The sequence below is a fragment of the Ceratosolen solmsi genome, unplaced genomic scaffold (assembly GCF_000503995.2).
Source record: "Ceratosolen solmsi marchali unplaced genomic scaffold, CerSol_1.0 scaffold47, whole genome shotgun sequence".
NCBI lineage: Eukaryota > Metazoa > Arthropoda > Insecta > Hymenoptera > Agaonidae > Ceratosolen > Ceratosolen solmsi.
Window position 1 is genome coordinate 3,871,995 of NW_011948419.1, and position 9,407 is coordinate 3,881,401.

The 9,407-nt window shown below is 37.3% G+C and overlaps 1 protein-coding gene across 1 annotated transcript in view; it reads right to left on the reverse strand.

Annotated features, from left to right (window-relative positions):
* LOC105360780 (Krueppel-like factor 16) overlaps positions 1-9,407 on the reverse strand; it is a 36,291-nt gene that overhangs the window by 7,622 nt on the left and 19,262 nt on the right. The gene's annotated exons all lie outside the window — the stretch shown is intronic.

Below are 9,407 nucleotides of genomic sequence, written 5' to 3' on the forward strand. Positions count from 1 at the left end.
CTCGGTCATTTTTCCATCGAGTCTCACCCGATAATCAGGAGGACTCGAGCTTGTATTTTTCCTCGCTAGACCCATACATTCTCACAATACGCTTACACGGGGCCGTTAAATTAACATTACGCCTCCTCCCTAACAACCCGTGATCAATACGTAAAGTACGTAAGCACGGCAGTGCACAAACAAAATGTCAATGTACTCGAGAGGCCCGTGTCATTATGGGCCGCGACTACTTTCTGGTGACTCTTTGCGATCGTAATAATTGCAAATGGCACATACGGCCTTTAAAAACCAAATCTCTAATGCTCGATTCATGCATTACACCCAACAGGCCTATTATAATCGCACTATTATTCATTACATATGTTAATACAATTGTTAATTGTTAATTGTTAATTGTTAATTGTTAATTGTTAATTGTTGTTATTATTGTTATTAAAATGTGGGCAAAGGTGGGCATTATTTCGTAAATATATTCGACGATCATCCTGGGCTTACCTCCTCATGGGCGTGAATTTGCATAATGTTAAGTCCACAAGTGGCAAGGAAGAGTTGCCAGTTATATTTTGAGGGATCGCTGGAGTGTTGAGATTAATCGCGCGATTACCGCTGCATTTCGGCCCAATTTTCTTTTTCGAAAAGAATGCTGGATTCACGCCGCGATCGGGAGCGAGAGGCCCGGAGAACGCCCGGCGTGTTTTTCGCGCTGGGCTGCTCATTAGTTTAAACGCGGCTTCTCGCTGTAAAATATGACTAGCGTCTTCCTCGGACGTCTTTTGTTCGTACTTGGGCAAGCAATGGCTGACGGCTCCGCCGGGCCACGGCAAAAGACCATCGAATAGTAGACTCGGAATTAATGGTGCTAATTAAAAAAAAACATTCTTCCTTATTGGTTTTCTTCCCTTTTTTTATTTCTCGTGTCGATAGGAAGCGATGATCGATAAGATGTAATCAATAAGGATTTTAATATTCGAATGATGGAATATGCCATCGATTATGAAGAAAGATGGTCCGGCATGAACGTTGATGCTTTCTTTTTCCCTTAGAATTTTTCAGCGGGCGAAAGGGCTTGTCGATTTTTAATAATCCTTCTTGAATTTCAATTTCGTCTCCTACATCGTAGGCCAAGATAATTATTTTGCAAGTTTTGCAAACTCCGCGTCATTGGAGTGATAATGTTTGAGTGAGCAGACGTTAACTTGACTTTAAAGCCAAGAAATTTGACGAAAAATTGAAAGGTAATTAAGACTCCGTTGAAAAAGAAAAGCTAAGTAATGCAAGCGTACGTGAGAAAATGGCCTAATGGGTTGAGATTAATGGAGCCTTAATCGGTCGTTTAATCTCCTCGAGTCTCATCAAAATTACGAAAACTAAAGTAAAGGGGCGCTAAAAAACTTTTGAAATATTGTTAATGCAAAAGGATGAATAAATCGAAAGGAAAAATGTTCGCAAGTAGTTAGCGAAACGGAGCGATTGACGAAAGACGAAGCACCTCGAGCGGCGAGCGCAAAACTTCAATGTCCGATTTACGATCGACAACTGCGACGTTTACCGAGTTCAAAGCGCCCAATTGCCGGCATTATTGCCAGTAAAAAGCTACGGAGGGAGATGAAGGTAGACAAGGGGTATGGAAGAGTCAGAGTACATAAAGTTCCGTTTAAAAGACGACGCCTTTGGATGCGAATTCGCCCCAAGGCCCAAACTTATTCGCGACGCCGTAAAAACTACATATTTCGATCGTAACGTGATTGCAATATCGAGTCCCTGAGGGGGGTGGGGACTGTTGAGAGTTTATTTTCCGGTGATTGGTCATCGCGAAAACTTTCTCGCATTGGAATTCGACAGTTTAAATGCTGATTTCAGGCTCGTGTCACGACATGGTTTCTTTCGTACTTTTTCTTACAAATTGGGAATCGTCGCCTCGGCAAGTACGCTAATTATTCATTATTTCGATTTCATCCTGAATTGGGGGTTTGCTTGCGGAGCATAATTAGCTGTCCACTGGCATAGTTTGAGCGCATATTATTTATCGTAAAAGTAACCGTCATCATTCCGCGCCTCACCTGTTACTTTGAACTCGCTTTATTATTGGCGCGACATGTCACGCATCATAAAATTGCTTAGCATTCAGTATTCGAGTAAATTAATTTTAAAATAATCATCGATGAATAAGGATACATTAATTTTAGTCAGCATATCCGTTTATTCTTCATCAATATGCTAGGATTTTATATAATAGGATAATTTCAATTTGATCATCCGAGCCTCGCAAAATAACTTAATTTCTTTCATTTAAATTCAATAAGAACTTTTACTTACTTTAACAATTACTTATCCTCATTCTTATGCGTCTTCGAAAGAACACGAAACATACTTTGAAGGATACTTTGCAGTGAAATCAGTGTTTTTCCAAGAAATTATAAAATTAAACACACTGAGCGCAATATCGCTAATTTTCTGTCTATTGCGTTTAGCTACACAAAATATCCATAAATGCAGTGGCCCGTGTTCATCAGATGTACTTATTTCTACAATTATTACGGCCCTTATTAATTAAGCCAATGAATTAAAAGTTCGAAGTATGAAAAAGAGACATCGCCATCGACTCGGTCAATTGCAAGTACATATTGTTGCCAATTAACGCGAGCTTATAATACATAAAGAAGAATATAAGTTGGATATTATTTAAGATGGTAGACGAAGGCTCTCGTCGTCACAACCCTATGCTAATGAACTCATCGCTATCTTGAATTAACGATTGGCTAAGGCCACGCTAAGGTACTCGGGCTCGAACATCCGCTTGCGAGAGCACGACGGGCACGAATTACCGGCTCTCGATGCATTGCTCGATGGAAAATTGATTATTACGCGCGAGTCGGCCGAGTCCTCGTCTTCGGCCCATCCTGGGCAAGATCATAAAAAAAGGGCGCGCTCGACACCATCCGCGTAATGAGGACCTAAGCCGCTGGGTCTGATTAGGGGTTTCCGCGATGTAAATCCTTCCCGGGTGCACGCCCTCGGCTCAAGGTGACCTTGGGGCGATAGCGATTGTTGCCGTTCAGTCTCGCTCGACCTCGGCTCTGCGAACTTGTGGGAAGGTGGATTTTTAATCGGGGCCCTCGTGCATGCGTGACTCCGGGGATTAGTCGAATTGACGTTGAGGATGCCTTACCTCCCCACCCGCCTCTACCTCATCCCCCATCCCTATAAAAACCCCCCTACCCCCTCCCTAATCGCTTACCCGCCTATCTTCCCCTTCAACCCCATTCCCATACCCACGCGCTCATCCCTCTCTTCATCTCGCGCCAACGCTAATCAGTCGCTATTCCTTTTATCCAATTGGATTATACACTTTCCCATGGTTTTTATTACTTTTTTTCTTTCTTCTTCTTCTTCATCTTCTTCTTATGTGGACTCATCTGACCGCTTTGTCCTCGAGTTGCTTAGAGAGATGGGATTGGGAAGTTTAGCTAATCGATTTCTTGTGTATTCTTCCAGTAAAGTTGATTCATTAGAAGCACTACCAGCGAGTCTCGCTCGCTCTTCACCGTCACGGAACTAATTATTTTCAAAAGGGTCGATCTAGCCTCTTACCAATTACAAAAATTGCATGTTATGGCACAACCCATAATTTATTAAAATATAAAGTTGATCATTTTGACAGTTCTCCATACAGGTATTCACATGAATATCCAAAATAATTTCAACAATCATTTAATAGATAAATTTGCATCGCATGCGCTACGGAGCTTTAGCTGCAAATGGCCGATCTCCTGGAAATTGGAAGATTTTTTTTGTTCCTCTCTCTCTCTCTCTCTCTCTCTCTCTCTCTCTCTCTGTTTTATTTTTTTACGTCTATAATAAATCGATAAATACGTGACTATCTTGAAGAATATACCGGCGATAATTCATTTCGCGGAATTTATCCCGCGTATTAATAAGCTCGAGTATTACCGAACGAGTTGGGATTTGTTAAATGATGAAATCAGCATGCGCTTACCCGAAGATATACACCTACAGGTAACAGAAATTACACTCATCATTGCAATATTTCCGTGTTCCAATGGAATAACGTTATTATCTTCGTGCCTCCAATGATCTCGCCCTGAGCCACCGACCGCATGCACTGGCGAATAAAACTCTCCCACGCAGCGATCTCACGTCCATTCAAGGACCGCACGATACTCCACCGTACGATCCGCGTGTCGCGATAATCATCTCGAGGCAGCTAGAGAGACGGCGCAACACCGACGAGCCGTAAATATCGCGGACGCGCCGAATATCCGTGATATTAGCGATGGGGGCGGGGGTCAATTCAATGTTCAATGCGCCAACCGGTTTGCATCGCGTTACTCTGCACGTGGTAGCCGACGCTAACACAAGGTGGCGGGGAGGGGTATAATCTCTGAATTATACGCGTGTCAATTACACGCTGAGATTTACAGGGCCTTTCGGATACGGTTAATGCGAAAGTATTGATAGGATTTTCTCGTCCTTCTTTACGTATGAAATTTAATGTGCATTATAACTTTGTCTAGATGTAAATAATTCAGCTGCTTGGATTAAGTTTGCTCGCGGATAGGAATATTGGTATACCGGTAATCCAAACTTATCTTTATTTTGACAGAATAATTATCTCTGGCGTATTAATAATTGTAATATTTATTTCGTTCCCTGGCTTACGGAAGTTTCCCGCGAGGATGAACATTTTAACCACGTGCTTATCGCACTTGAAGTCGCACGGCTTTCTAAGCGTGAACATATGCTGTTACTACATGAGTGCATAGACATAGTGTTTACTTTACAAATGAATGCCTAACTTAAGTCTCTCGGTTCGTTAAATTGATTTACAACCTTTTGAAATGACCAATATTTATAATATATTAATAATTTTCCGATAATAATAAAATTCTCGAACTTTCATTCGAGTCGAAATAATGTTGTTATTCGTGTCTGAATGCTTATTTGAACTTATTTACCGGTAGTCTTGATTAGTCAAAGATAAGATGCGACGCACTTGAATCACCATATTTATTTATTTATTCTTTTTTTTTATTTTTTTTTTTTTATTTTTTATTTTTATTTTATTTTATTTTCATTTTAATGCAAAGACTTTATAGCACTATAATGATTGGAATTCTTTGATTTTTATTTAACAGCGCATCATAAAATTTATCCTAAAACGAATCATAATTCGTTAAAAAAAAAAAATTTTTTTTTCTCAATCGCAATCCTCGCATTTATTATCATTATGTGAATGTACCAATTTAAGATCCGTAAGCATTTAATCCGTATCCGTTGTTTCTTATTTACATTTATTATTAATTATTTGCACAGAAACAAATATCAATAAATCGCAGCTTTAATTATCATTTTCTATAAAGCATGTTTCAAGTAATATCATACATTTTGAAGGGTAAGAATATTTCAATTAAAATTTACAATAAATAATTATGTGCATAAATTATCTTGCGAGTATTAGCAGTCCATTAATCACCTTCAATCTTCATAAATGAACAGCATAAAATTAATTTTATTCGCCATATTCACGTTTTATGCCTTCGAACTATGTAAATTCATAATTTTCTCATTTTATTAAAAAATTATAAATCGTACATTCTTGTTACGAATGATAAAGAAGTTTTATGCCATTATAACAATTTCATTGGATTAAAAATTAAAATATCAATTAATGATCCTTGAGCTTCATTATATGATTAAAAATTACACTTGATTAATTTAAGCCTTCTATATGATATTATTTATATATATATATATATATATATGAATGAAAAAAAAAATGAAAAACGTAATCAATTTTATTTCTTGCAAATAAGATTTACTTAATTGAAGAAACCACTAGTAAAGTTATTCTATATTTTTTATTATTAAAATATATTCCTGACATATGTAAATAGTAATTTACTATTATAGACAGTAATATTTAGTTGGATTTAGTAATTCCGACGGAATGCCGCTGGGCAAATAGGACTATAAGAAAAAATCGCGTCAACGTTTATCGTCACGAATTATAGAATCGTGCAAAAGTCCTTAATGGCCGGTTAAATATGACGAGGGGAAAGTCGCGTGAGTTCCTTAATGTTATGGATTATCGGTGAGATTTCACGTGTGTAATAATCGTTGTTAATTCAGTCTAATTATTACGCGAGATTTGTCGGGACATTCTCCTCTGTCTATCAAGGATCACGCTATCGCATCAATCTTAAGTGGTTCTCATGCATCTTTGAGGTAACACTCAATAGTAAGCAGGGACAAAATATTACCCTCCACTTCATGTTTTTGGTTAAATAACGAGAAAATTTAATAATAAAATCAGCTATTTTTCTATTGATTAGTCATAATATTAATTGTATAATGAAAAAATATTGATTTTCATTGGCATTGACACGCAACTTTAACAGTTGTCATTTATTGTCATAAATTACTGTTGATTTCAAGAAAATTAGCTATATTTTCTTATATTGAATAATAAATTTCTCTTTAAACGAGTAAATTTCCAGTTAGACTTGCTTATGGATACATCTGTGTAAGTATTATTTGCGAATGACGTGTACACAAGTACACAAATGTAACGTGGGTGGCTAAAACCATAAATACATTGAATTGATTTATAGCTTAAGAATCGATACTAAATATAATCTCTATAAATACATCCATTTTATCTGTCATTATCTAATATTCAATGTAAATACGTGCATGAATTAAATAGATAATAGTTGTATTCATTTTGAGTTGCATTATTAATTGCAATGTATCAATTTGAAACTGTGTTAAATGATAAGAAACATAATTTGAATTAATTTCGCTGTCTAATTATGCTTATTTTATTTAAAAAGCCACTCAAAGTATGTTTTTTCGTTTTGTTTTGTTTTTTGTTAATTTTAACACTCTTATTATTGAATTGTTCATTCTCAATCGATAATTTAAAATCGTAATTTTTAAGTTATCATCTATCATTGAAACATAGATTACCTCTAAAGTCGAGTACTACAGTACTTTCGCGTACTTAATAATGAAGAGAATAGTTTTATAATCGGTAATCAGTAGGTGGATAAATCTAGGTGTAACGGGATCGAGAGCCGACGAAAGTCATCTGCTTTTCGATTGAGCACCTCAACTTTAACAGCATACGAACAAAAGAGATTAGATTCTCAGAACCACGCCCTCACTATCCCCATTGCGACTCCTAGTCGTTTGTGGATATATGCATCAAACGATTACAGATTTGTTTGTGAAATGGTCTTTATGTTACATAAAATTCCAATAAAATTGATATAAATGCATGTGAGAGTTCAGACAATGAAAGGAGGTCAAAATATCCATGACGATTTCAGTAAACAATAAGCAATTGAGCCGTCTTATATTAAGATAAATAATTGTTTTGCTTTATAAATAGCAATATTTAAGACGAATTTATAAAATGATTACTATCTATTGTAACCAAATTTGTCATTTGTGTAATTTAATAAATGACACAGAAATTTTGACACTTATGATCGTTGGATTTTTACGAGAACTTTCTTATTATTTTATTATTTTGTCACGGATTTTGGGTTATGAATATAATTTAAATAAATTGGAATATTTATCGCTATTTTTCATTTTAATTGGATAATTATAGTGCCCGTATAAATAATTAGAGAAAATAATAAATGACGTAAGATTTTCCAATTTACATTTAAATTTCAATATAAATTTTCATACAGATCAAAAAAAAAAAAAAAAAAAGAAAAAAAAAACAAATAATTTCCATACAGTAAGCCGTTGCTATTCACATCTGCAAAATGCAAACACTTCCTTATATTTTATTTAACATTAAACTTTCGTATGATCCTATTGAGCTATAGTGGGAAAGCAATTTTCTTAAACGACGACCGTCACGAAAGACAAAGGTAGAGCTTTAATTCGCTTAATATATTATTGAATTAATAGTAGCAATGAAATTGAGATATCGAGAGTGATTTTGGATAGGAAAATGAATAGTCCGCTTGTACGTTGTCTGTCAATTTCCAACAGTGTGTACTCGAATGAAAGGAAACGCCCTCTTATTGCACCGTTGGAGATACAGAAAGGCCGGAAGTTTTCCACACCCCCGCTCTCGCACTTTTTGCGTTAGATTACAGGACACGCGATTGTTTTCGTCGTCGTGTTCGATTCCGGAAACCATTAATTACATAATCAACCATTTTTAAGAAACATTTACATTCACAGTTTCCAGCTTTGTTCCACATTTTATAAGGCAATATAGTTGTAAAAAAGGCCGATAAATAGATAATAATGGTTATTTAATTGAGTGAAAAACCCATTGTGCTTAGGATACGAAGCATTCGAAAGGTTCGTTAAAGTTGTATGCTTGGAGCAAATTATTCTCAAATAGCGAAAACATAAATCCTTGGATCAATTAGTGTGAATATTATAAAATATGCTGGGTCAAATGAAAAAGGTTAGATAAAGGCAATGATATTACGGCATAAGGTAATTTCCAGTCAATTAATAACGGCAGGTTAGTCAGGTTAGTCTTTGGACGTAAAATAAATATTCGATTGGAGGGAGCAATTTTCAAATATTATTCATCGTATGGGCTGCTTGCAATGTCTCACTAGTCTAAAAGGCTTTATTGCAGAGGTAAATCAGCAGTTAATTTCGCATTAATAGTACACGGCAATTACATCCGGAGCCCAAGAACAGTATGTACCTTTCGCAATTGAATTATGCACACGCGGTTCCGAGCGATGACCATTGAAAAGGCCGAACACCTAAGCAACTCTTCCAACTTACAAAAATAAAACAAGGCTGAAACGCAACACCGCGCGACAAGCCATTATTCGCACACGCGCGCACGCACAAGCACACAGAAACGCAAACAGCCAAGAAGAATAACGGGCCTCTGTAAAAGGAACTCGCGAGGGTCTAATCTCTCCGAGCCATGCGACTCTCCATTTTTTTCCCCGGCGATCTGGGTGAGGGCCGCACGATAATCGAGAGCTCGAGATAAGCCCGAGGATAAACACAAGCTAATTGCCCACGAGGTCGGCCGTCGTTTTTGACGGCTGGCCGCGTGAGAAGGCACTTGGATTACGGAAGTGTGCGATTATGAGCGCCCGGGGCTCGGTACCCTCCCCTCGCCGTGCCCTCCCCGCGAAATCCGCGTGCCAATCGAAAGTCAAGCGCGACATCCCTGCCATTATTAGCGAGCTTTTAATTGCCGGTATTTCGGCGCGCGGCATTAATTATCGCCTGAGGAAATCGCCGATCGCCGGGGTGGTAAGAGATGTTCCTCGTTTTAACGACTCGAGGTATACTTGGAATTTTCAAATGCTTTTGCTGTCCGCGAGCTCTTAGATATTCTTGAAATTTCACCTCCACCGGCTGAAATGCAATTTTATTTT